The sequence below is a fragment of the Mustela erminea genome, chromosome 6 (genome assembly GCF_009829155.1).
Source record: "Mustela erminea isolate mMusErm1 chromosome 6, mMusErm1.Pri, whole genome shotgun sequence".
Classification (NCBI taxonomy): Eukaryota; Metazoa; Chordata; class Mammalia; order Carnivora; family Mustelidae; genus Mustela; species Mustela erminea.
The window spans coordinates 28,802,777-28,814,738 of NC_045619.1; the positions used below are offsets into that span (position 1 = coordinate 28,802,777).

Here is an 11,962-nt window from a genome sequence, read left to right on the forward strand (position 1 = left end):
AAGTGCAAGAGGATATAAAAATCATAGTATAGTTAAATAATATGTTTCTGCCTTTTGTGGTTCTTACCTATCACAACATTTATGACCAGCGTTCCTTTTACCCATCAGTCTCAACCAAATATATTCAAAGTTCAAACCAACACTTGTGTCAGTGAGGCAGGATAAGAAAATAATTAGCATATGGATTTTAGGACACTTATTATTGATGTACAAATCCCCGTTTTGACATTAGGCCTTTGACAATTTATAAACTTCTTTGTATGGCTGTTTTCCATTAAAAAATGTAAAAAAATACTATAATGAAACTTTCTTCATGGAGTTGTTGAGAGAAATAAATGAGGTCATAAGTGTAAAGTGCTTAAGAAAATGCCTTACATTAGACTTACAACTGGTTGCTACTCTACTACTCAGTGTTGTGACCATATTAACAGCCTTGTACATGACACTAAGATCTAGACCATAGGTATTGTTTTAGAATATATCCAGCTACACTAAGCAGAGCTGAAGGAGGACAAATTTTCAGAGTGGAAGTTGTGATATCCATTTTTGGCATATTTATTTTTAGCTGACTGTGAGGCATCCAAGTGAATATTGTGAGACGTCTGTGAGATATATAGTCTGGCATTTGGAAGAGATCTGGGATAGTGATAGAAATTAATGATAACAATACAAAGGGAAAAGGAAACCACCGATGTGGATGAACTCACTCCTGGAGGAAGTATGCAGTGATGTTGCACTTTGTGTTTCCTAGGAAACAGGCTCTATAGTGAGAATTAACAGGCAGTTTATTAGAGAGAACTCTTAAGATCAAAAAAGTATTAAAGAAAAAGAGTCCAGAATGAACAGTGTGAGAAGTTGGACTGTGATGAAATATAAAAGGTCTCAGGTCACATCACGGGGATGTTAAAACCAGAACAGAATTTCAGAATTGTCCAAAAGTTAGGAAGGTTTCAGGCCTTCGTAGTCCTGTGTTGACCAGTCATTAAATGAAGTCTCTTCCAACACATCAGGGCTCTCCATGCATCCCTCACAGCTGGGAGAATGGGTGCTATCATGCTGGATTTGGGAAGCAAGTGACAGCATCCACCACAAGCGAAAGAACAAAGGTGTTAAGACCCTGATGATCTCCCACTTTTAAAAAATCCAGGAAGTGAAGACAACCAGGAAAGTAGAATTAGAATGGAGGGTAGGTCAGACAAGTAATCTGTCGTTAGTAAATATATTTCAGTGAACAGTGAACAAAACAATTTCTATCCAAAAAAAATTCACACACTAGGGCAATATTCCCCCCAAATGTGGTTAGAATTAGAATTAGAGAGGAATTAGAATCAATACTGCACTTCAGTCCTCTTCATAAAGATCTTTTGGGCAGACCTAATAATCTACTTTTCTTTTTCTCCCTCAAAATCAAAATTTTTAATAGAAAAATTGGGAAGATCATATAGAAAAATCCCTTTATACTCCTTATATATTTTCCCCTATTGTTAACCTCTTATATTAATATAATATGTTTGTTACAACAGACAAAACAATGCTGATACATTATATTAACTTTAAAGTGCATGCTTTATTAGATACCTTTAATTTTTCCCTAAAGTCTTTTATCTGTTCCAGAATCCTGCACTAAACATAATTGTTACATCTCCTTATCTTCTTCTTGGCTATGAATGTTCCTCAGATTTTCTCTTTCAATGACTTTTACAATTTTGAGGAACACTGGTAAAGTACTATAAACTATATACAATATAAAGTACTATATACAGTGCACTGACAATTGCACACTTGAAATTTATCTGATGTTGTTCTCATAAGTAGACTGAGGTTACGGGTTTAGGAAATGACAATGAAAGAGAGTGATTTCAATTTACATCACATATTAAGGATATATACTGTCAATATGACTTATGACTGTTGATGTTGACCTTGATCATCTGGCTGAGGTAGTTTTATCAGGTTTCTTCACCACAAAATTACTTTTTCCCCTTTTTCCATACTGTACTTATTGGAAAGAAGTTACTATGCTCACACCAATTTAAACACATATCTCCATTAGGCCAGAGTATCTACATAAGTTATTTGGAATTCTTAGGCATGGAAGATTTGTCTGTTTTCTCCTGTTTTAATACCTTACTCAGTCATTTGTTTATATCAGTATAAATTCATGGGTATTTATTTTATACTTTGGGTTATAATCTAATACTCCTCTATTATGTTTGTTCAAAGTGTCTCAGTGTGGTCCCTGAAAGTTCTTTCATTTGTCTTCTAAACCTTTGATATTTTCATCAATCTAGGTTTTATTGTTTGTTCTTTTTCAGCACTTTCTTACTTTCTGGCACTATGAGAAGCTCTGGGCTCACCTTTTGTGCCGCAGGTGAAGAAGCAGCCAGTTCTCTGAGGATCCATGTTTCCTTTTATTGGAGAATAGCATCAGACACCAAGATCTCTGTGCTAGGTGTGCTCATTGCTTCTGGGGCATCACTTCTTTTAGGTACACTCTACTGACAGAACAAGAAAATATATGTTTATATGAACCTGTGTGTATGCACATATTTATGAATAATTTTGTATGCAGCCATATGTATTTAAAACTATTAAGCCAATTATGAGTTCTTACTGTTCTTTTTCATTCTATTCCATCACTACATGAATCATTCTAGTCTCTTCACCTTGCTTACCTGTAAATTTCCACTCCAATAGGGAGAAACCTGGCTCCTACTATCCACTATCCATTTATTTAATTGTTCAACTCAAATAAACATATGTAGCAGTATCAGAATTGTTAATGTGTACCCCCCCACGCACATTTTCTGAACAAGCTTCTCAGATGCTTCTTGTACATATCAAGCTTTTAGCCACATTGAATAAATAATTTCTGAATCTAATTATATACACTTCCTTCTTCCTTCATAAGATTAAAAATTGTCTTCTTAAAAGGATCATAATTTTGCATTTTTTTGTATTTTAAATATTTAATACTAAGCATTAAAATTAAATGTAGTCTACATTAACTTTAACTTTGAAACCAATCAGTAATAAAAGGGGGTAAATAGCCATAGCAACAATCACAATAATAATTTTTTTCTGCATTTCATCTCTTTTTGTTAATAACAAGTAATAGATTTCTCATTTTGAACATAATTAGGTGATATTATCCACCTCTGCAGACTCTCCTTATTAATAGAAGTAAATGTAATTCATTAGGAAATATAAAAGTGAGCAGTTCACTGCCTCACAGAAGAAATACTTGAGTCAATCCTTAGGATTTAGCTAGCCGTGACCTACGTAAACTAGCTTAAGGGAAACAAAAGGCTGAGGTGGTTTAGATTAGGGCTGTCCCATGGGAACCCAAGGGAGGAAGCAGGCAAGTTCTGACATGAGGGACTTCAATGCCATGTTGACTTTTGTTCTCACATCTCTATTCTTCCTTGTGTACATTCTTTATTTTTCTCTCTGGCCTCTCTTGTTCATATGTTGCATAAAAGGTGGTTATTCTATGCTTCCTGTACTTGCGCTTTAGTGGTTCAGTCATCCAAAACAAGTCTTTTCCTTGTGCGCATTCTCAGTCAGGAATCGAGTGGTGTCTGATTGAATCCCTTGAGGTTATAAGCAAAAGGGGTGCACTGGGCAACATGGCTGCCAAGGCTGATCCTTGTGAAGGAACTAAGGTAAAGAAATGGTGGCTGTGACTAGGCACTACTATCTCCAAAGGCGTCCGCTACAAAGCTTAATAAGACATTGTACATGTAATTGTGTTCATCAATAAAGTAACACTTCTACCTGAATTAAAACGATCGGCTGATTTCTATTTTCTGAAGGTTAGTAGCTCGAATTGCCTGAACCATTTCTCTGGTATATTATTTTGTCCAGTACCTTTTTACTTAATTTCTATAATACTAAATTCATTTATTCTTGATTAGTCATATCCAAAGTTACCCTCTCCACAGTCACTGAATTGCTATTCCCAAACATCTATCTGGGAGTGAGAACTGTTGCTCTCAGAGTTCCCATAAACTAAAAAATTGCCCAGTATGATTCCTCATTATGTGCCTTATCCCAAAGGACAAACTCCCCAGCCTTCCCAGGCTTCTCAAAGCTCACATTCTCTACTCCCAGAACATTTACTGATCATAAAATTGCCACTATTCTAATACTTGGGAGATTCAGAGAACCCAGCTGAACTCAACAAGTATCTAAAAAGAATAAAATAAAGGTTAACACAGACACAGCACAGTACCTATGCAAATAGGCTTTAGAATTACTTTTCTCACTAGAGGCAATGTTTTGAAATTGAATCCCTCAAGTGAGAGAAGAATTAACCTGAGTGGTTTACAAGTTAAAGTACACTTTTTAAGAGTTACTGAAATGTGAGAAACACATATACTTTTCCACAAAATGATTTAAAAAAAGAAAAAAAAAACTATCAAAAGAGTGGAAACTTACCTTCCTATCTCCCACTTGACTTAAAAAAGAATGGAGTGCTGTAGAAGTTATATAATGTGTTCTTATATGCCTAAAAAAAAAAGAGAGAGAGAGATCTCTTCACTTTTCACCACCTTTTCTTTAATTTCTAGAGTTTACCCAGTTCCCAGTCAAGTAAGACAGCATACTTACTAACAGACAACAGAGCTTCATTGTTAAACCACAAAGGCCCAGTTTCTTGAAGGCAGATACACAGTGCACAGTAATACATTCTTAAAGAACATGTTGGCTCTAAAAGGTTTTATTGTTGAGCCTTCAGGTTGCTAACATTGGGCCCTTGGATACCACTAAGGCTTGTCCATTTAATATCAATTCATTTATTAATTAGACTATTTTTATTTTTTTAAAGTTTTACTTATTTATTTGACAGATAGAGATCACAAGAAGGCAGAGAGGCAGGCAGACAGAGAGGAAGAGAAGCAGGCTCCCTGCTGAGCAGAGAGCCCCAGGAGGGGCCTGATCCCAGGACCCTGAGATCATGACCTGAGCTGAAGGCAGAAGCTTTAACCCATGGAGCCACCCAGGAGCCCCATTAATTTGACTATTTTTAAGGACAGCGCTTTCTAAGGTTGATACTCTCTTGAAAACTAACAGTAGGCCAATACAGAAATATATATTCATTAAAGCTGGAACAACTTAAAACCAACTAGACACTTCCTGAAGAGGGAAGGAGAGGGAAAGATAAAGGAGTGGGGGTGGGTATTAGACAATTTCCTTTCTGAAATAACAGAAGTTTAAAAATCTGTATAGGGGCACATGGAATATATTACTTACATCCATTTTTAAGCCTAAGTACAGTGAATCATATGAATGGACAGCTTTGCTGGCAGCAAATACAGAGGCCTGAAGACAACAAGTGTAATCTAAATATAAGGTACTAGGGGAACATAGTAATAATTAAATATGGGCACTAGCCTTAAAAATAGTACAATGATACCAAAAGTAATGTCAATTTCTTTAATTAATGCTAGCTAAATTGAGCAAATTTTACTTTTTTTTTTTTTTTGGCAGTTTTCCTCCAGCTTTATTGAGATATAACTGACATAAAACATTGTTCAAGTTGAAGGTGTACATTGATGACTTAATTCATGTATTATTACAAAATGATTATCACAATAAGGTTAGTTAACCCACCCATCACCTCACATAATTACTTCTATGTATGTATGTATGTATGTACATATTTTTGTGGTGACAACTTTTAAGACTTCTTCTTTTTCTTTAATTTAATTTAATTTTTTTTTAGTGTTCCAAGATCCATTGCTTATGCACCACACCCAGTGCTCCATGCAATACATGCCCTCCATACATATTTTTTTAAATGTAGGGACCAAACTATAATGTATTCTTTGTACTAGCAACCATGACAAGAGAATTCAAGACTAGCTTATTAAGAAAAATATATAAAGATTAAAATGTATTTCTAACTGTATTTATAGGGTTTCTGAGCATTAACGAAAGGGAAGGTGATGAAAAGTGGGGGAATCTCTATTTTTGGTGTATATGAATTCATTATGTAATTCCTGCAGCATTGAAATTTTAAAATTTGCATATAGTGTCACTTGCCAGAAGCAGATATTTTATGCATAACTACAGATGGAAGCTGTTAGCTGGAGTTTTGTCCTTAGTTTATCATCATTAGATATTAATTAGAATGGATCAGTACCTACCTGCAGGCTTTTACAAGAAGAAGAAAGGGCAAAGTTAATCTGCTCACAGATCACAGTTCAACCGGGTATAAGGAGAACATCACAAGTCATGGGACATATTTGGCATATACTCTTTAAAATTAAATTGGTTACACTTGACTAATTGCAGAATGTTTAAAAAGAAAATCTGATACTATGAGAAGCATAAGTCAGGAATATGGAAGAGATGAGAGTTCACCATCCTCCTGTACCAGTTCTGGAGTAATCCCCGTGAAAACCTACCAAAATGGAGGCAAGAGAGAACACTTGGCCCAGCATTTCAAATATAAGCTCCTTCTCTCTGAATTTTAGCAATCTTGGAAATGCTTGTAACAATGAAATTCACAATTATCCTTTAGTAAGTACTGTTCACATTATAGTATATATTAGGTATGTTCATTTTATTAGCTAAGATGGAGAACATAATTTCTATGTCTCAGTTTTTATCTTCAGAGTGTTTAATGTTCCATTTATTACCTTACATGTAAACCACCGCAGAAGGCGATTTAAGGACCAAAAAATTTTTAAAAAGAAAGAAAGTTGGGACACAAGTAGGGAAGGAGGATACACGGCTGTTGTCTGGCTTCTGGTGTGATAGACCATCTTACAGAGATTTGCTTCAGGAAGTCTGGATTCTGACCTCATAGTTTCTTCATTCTGCAGCATTCAGATGCTAAATTCTGTACTTCACGTGGTTCTTAGGAAGATCAAATGAGACCATAAACTCTAAAGCGCCACTCATTCTACACATGAAAAATCGTTTCTCGAGCCTTATGTGAGAGTGGGAGAAGGGAGGGAAGAGAAAGATAAATTCAGAATGAGGAGATGTGTTCCGAATTAATTGGTAGGGAAAGGAGAAGAAGTGACATAAAGAGGAGAGAATCCTCACACAGACTTCGTCATCAAATTGCCATTTTCTGCAACTGCTTTCTTTGTTCTTCTTCTGGCAGAGGTTGGCATTGGTAGTCCAAACTCCATTTATTCATTTCCTTGAGAGTGGGTGTGGGCAAATGCAGATCTTAAAGAGAGAAGGGGCAGAGAAGTGTAATTGACATATGTAGGCAGTCCTTCTGGTAAATGGAAAGTTTTGACAATTCTCTGTACCTCTCAAGTATCAGTTCCTTGGTAGAGCAATAGCTCCCTTTTATACATTAACATTGATAGTTATGCAGTTGCTTCCCAAGCTTAATTTTTTTGAACATTGGCTTTATTAAATGAACCAACAAGTATCAAGTGTGTTCTTTTTTTTTTTTTTAAAGGTTTTATTTATTTATTTATTTGACAGAGATCACAAGTAGTTAGAAAGGCAGGCAGAGAGGGAGAGGGAAGCAGGCTCCCTGCTGAGCTGAGAGCCCGATGTGGGACTCAATCCCAGGACCCTGAGATCATGACCTGAGCCGAAGGCAGCGGCTTAACCCACTGAGCCACCCAGGCGCCCCATCAAGTGTGTTCTTAATATTACTAATCAGTAAGTGAGAGAGAGAGAGACTAAAGAAATTTAACATTGTCTTTTCCTGAAGAATTTGCAATTTTTTAGGAACTAGGACATACCAGTGGTAAAGTGAAAGTCACATAAAGCTATATACATTATTTTCCAAGCTCCATATTATAGGGTAACAGCTAGGAAGCACCACTGGAAATCAGAAAGGAAAGGGTAAAGTAAGGCAAAGTGCAAAGTGCTCTGTAGTACCTTACAACTGTTAAAGCAGGGGAGGAACTTAGAAATTATCTATGTAAATCCTTGTTAAGGTACAAAGAGAGTCCAAACTTATAGTGTCACTTAGTTAGGCATGAAGCCAGAGCCGGAATCCCAAATTTCAGCACCCTAAGCACTTTGTATCAAGCAAAAGTTTACCTTGACAGTGAAGGCTGGGCATGCTTCAGATGAGAAGAGGAAAGAGTATTTTTAGTAAGCAGTTGAATAAACTATGAAATGAACAGTTTTAGGATCTGACTATATTGTATTATGTCAAGGACGCTATCATGCCGTAGTTTTACTGGTTTTGAGAATTTATAATATATACAAATAACTTTAACAACAAATAAATACCTGCTGGATTAAAAACATGTAGATAATTTACCCATGCAAAGAAATCTGCTTTATATTTTTGTCTTTTACAGATCTAGAAGAGTAGATGACAGAAACATTAGTAGGCTGTCAATCAATAATTTTGACCGAGAAATGATGATTATGAATTACAGCTGTCCTTGCCCCCCACCCCCAAACCTTATCCGTGGTTTCACTTTCTGCTGTTGAATTACCTGGGTCAGTGAGGTCCTGAAGTAGATGATCCCCTGCCTCAGAAGATCAGAAGGTCAATACTAGCCTAATGCTAGGCTGACAGCAGTTACATCATTCACCTCCACCTAATCTCCTCACACAGGTGTTTCATCATCTCATCCTCACAAGAAAGGTGAGTGCAGTACAATAAGATATTTTTAGAGAAAGACCACATCCACGTAACTGTTATCCCAGTATATTGTTATAACTGTTCCATTTTAGTATTTGTGTATTAAGCATTATTATTGTTAATCTCTGTACCTAGTTGATAAATAAAACTTTATCATAAGGATGCATGTCTAGGACAAAACATAATGTATCTAGGGTTCGGTGCTCTCCACAGTTTCAGGCATCCAGTGGGAGGCTTGGATGCAGGAAGTCTACCGAATATGCTCAGAGAGTGACTTTCCAGTCCTCAGATCACCACAAATTCATTGTGCAACCTTGATACTGTCACCTGAAAAGGAGAAGTAGATAATCTCCAATTTCCTTCCTAAAGCATAATTCCAAATTTATAAAGGAAAATCTGTTTGAATGATGGAGAAACATCATTTGTGAGTTAGTGTTTGAAGAAAGAGCAGTGTAATAAAGTCTTAAATGCTTTACCTCTACTTGTGAACTGGTTTTTGTCTTTGATTTCTAGTTCTTACCATGATTTTGATCCTGTTTTCATTAATTTTTTTGTTGATTCAGAAAACCGTTATCTCGCACATATGCTGGATCAAACACGGTGCTAGGTGCTGGAAAAAAGGAGATGAGAGGCAGCCTTTCGCTAAATAAAGAGATAATTAAGGTACGAAAAATAAGGCATCTTTCAGGATCTATTATACCCAAGGTACTAAAGTAGTTTAAATACTATTTAATTCAATTCTAATAAAAATCTATAAATTACTAACCATTTATAAGAGAGGAACTGAAACCATATGTAGTGTAGAGTAAAACAGAAAATTAGAAGAATGAATAACATATAATACAAGTAGAAAATGACCTGATTTTTTTAAAAAAGCATCTTTGAAATGGTTGACTTTTTCCTCCTATCTTATGTTGAATTTAAACTTAACGAAATTTACGAATGCAATTTAAACTTAAAAAAAAACTCCCTGAAAATGGTTCACATACTGAAACATTTGCATTTAAGTAAATTATCTAAAAATAAATAAGTGCATTTTACTTATTCCCCCAATTGTTTTTTGAAAGACTTCTGCTTGGGACACCGAGAAAGCTTTTACAGTGCAGTGGATAAATGTAAACTATTCATTTATATATTTAAAAAACACAAAGGAAAACAGAATTACTGCAAGTTTAATTAGCACACAAGCTGTTTAGCCTTTGGTTCTCGGTTCTGACTGGCAAACTCTTAGTCATCCTTAAAGACTTATCTCAAATGCCCCACCTATTCAATTGTCAACACATTTTAGTATGAGTCATATTGCTCTGTTAGAGTTGAAAAAAAAAAAAAAACAAGATGAAAGAATGAAGTTCTTGACCTCAAGATGGTACCGATCTATTAAAAAAATATATCAAAAAAATACTTAAAATATGATGCAAATTTGCCTAGTCTATGTACCAGAAGAGAAAAGCCATTTTTCATCATCTAACTACAAGATTGAATATAAGGAAATAGAAGCTTAAAATTTTATTGGGAGGACACTCCCCTTCAAAGGACTTCTGCAGATGCCTTGGTTAGCGAAAGGCTTGCAGCTGCCAGCTCCTTTCCAGTTCTGTTTCATTTGTGAGCCTCCCACCCCACCCCCATCGGTGGTCACGCCAAGCCTGGAGCCGCCACAGCTGATGCCTGGGCCAAGAGTGGTTATAAAGCTGAGCCATTGGAACTGAATGCAAAGCAACTTTATTTATTCTTTTTAAGATTTTATTTATTTATTTGAGTGAAAGAGAGAGAAAAAGCAGGAGTGGAAGGAGGGGCAGAGGGAGAGGGAGAGGCAGACTCCCTGCTGAGCAGGTAACCTGATGTAGGACTAGACCCTGGGACTCCAGGATCATGACCTGAGCCGAAGGCAGATGTTTAACCAACTGAGCCACCCAGGTGCCCCATAAAACAATATTAATGATCAGTAATCCCGCCAGATCACCCTGTTGGATTGGCTAAAACGGTTTCAGGTCTGCCTGGAAGTTTGACTTCCTTTCTTCTCCCTATAGGGCTCCTTCTCTTTTCCTCAAACATGGACCCTTGGTATATATCTTGCATGTTAAATATGGTCTCAGAGTCTCATTCTGGAAACCCCCTACCTGGATAAAAACACTGGGGGAATCTGAAGTCAGAAAAGTTGCATGGAAGATCTCAGTGGATAACACCAAAGCCTGCTTTTCTGTCTTCATCTTCCCATTGAAAGGGTTCTGACAAAAGTTATTAATGACTTCCTTGTTGCTAAAACCAGTGAGCATCTTTCTTTTATATAATCTACAGGAATTGACTCCCTTTTCTCAAGCCCCTTTATCCCTTGTCTGGTTGGTATATACAAACTCCATCTCAAATCCCAACTACACCACTGATTTCATTGTGAGACTTGGGACACGATAGTTGGTCTCCCTGTACCTTAGTCTCTCTGGTTTGTAAAATGCTGATAACCATTGTGCCTATTTCACAAGGCTGCTGTGATGATTAAATGTTTAGAATAGTGCCTGCCACATAATTACTCTATCTGTGCCTTCCGTGGGTCTCCTTTTATACTATTTTATCTGTGTCTTCTTCTACCTCCCTGATAGTTTCTTCTGAGATATTTTTGTTTGCTCATGGGCAGAAAACAAATGTAGCAAAATTTATGTGTATAGATGGTATGGTCTGTGCTTGTCTTGTTCAGACATAGTCTTTCATGGTATCTGTGCAAAAAGAAAAATCATTATTTATTAACGGATTAGAAGAATGTAAATTATGATTTAAAAAAGAGGTAATAGGGATGCCTGGGTGGTTCAGTCAGTTAAGCCTCTGCTTTTGGCTCAAGTCATGATTCCAGGGTCCTGGGATCAAGTCCCACATTGGGCTCCCTGCTCAGTAGGAAGCCTACTTCTCCTTCTGCCTGCCACTTCTCCTGCTTGTGCTTTCTCTGATAAATAAATAAATAAAATCTTTAAAAATTTTTTAAAATAAAAATAAAAAGGTAATAAATAGCTTAGAAAAGAACATTTTCACTGAAATTCAATTAAAAAAAAAAAAGATTGCTAAACTCTTAAAAATAAGTCACTTGCAAAGTTCCATCATGTGACACAGCGAGTCTCTGAACACTTGAGTAAGCCATCAATTAACAGTATTACTAAAGATAATGTGTTTGAATATAACTTTATTTCTAGAAAATCATTGTCAGGTTAATCTTTGCGTCCTGATTTCAATGAAAAGCAGGGCTGTGAGGATCTACTTCATCTGTCTTTGACCTTTACAGTGTGGAATCATACCATGGAATTTCTTTCTTTGTCCCAAATTTAATAGTTCTAAAGTCAAGGTTTTCCTTCTATACATCTGTAACACTTCAAGGGTAAAATAGTATCATCTTGGAAATCA

General features: G+C 36.2%; 1 long non-coding RNA gene across 4 annotated transcripts in view; it reads right to left on the reverse strand.

The window, feature by feature from the left end:
- Positions 1 to 4,567, reverse strand: part of LOC116593033 — an 81,581-nt gene extending 77,014 nt beyond the window's left edge. For 3 of the 4 annotated variants that reach the window (XR_004286713.1, XR_004286714.1, XR_004286716.1), the window contains exons 1-2: positions 4,441 to 4,567; positions 2,358 to 2,498 (exon numbers count right to left, since the gene is read on the reverse strand). This is a non-coding gene — a long non-coding RNA (uncharacterized LOC116593033). The remainder of the gene's footprint in view (positions 1 to 2,357; positions 2,499 to 4,440) is intronic. The other variant, XR_004286715.1, reaches the window with a different exon arrangement.
- Between the last annotated feature and the right edge of the window lie 7,395 nt (positions 4,568 to 11,962).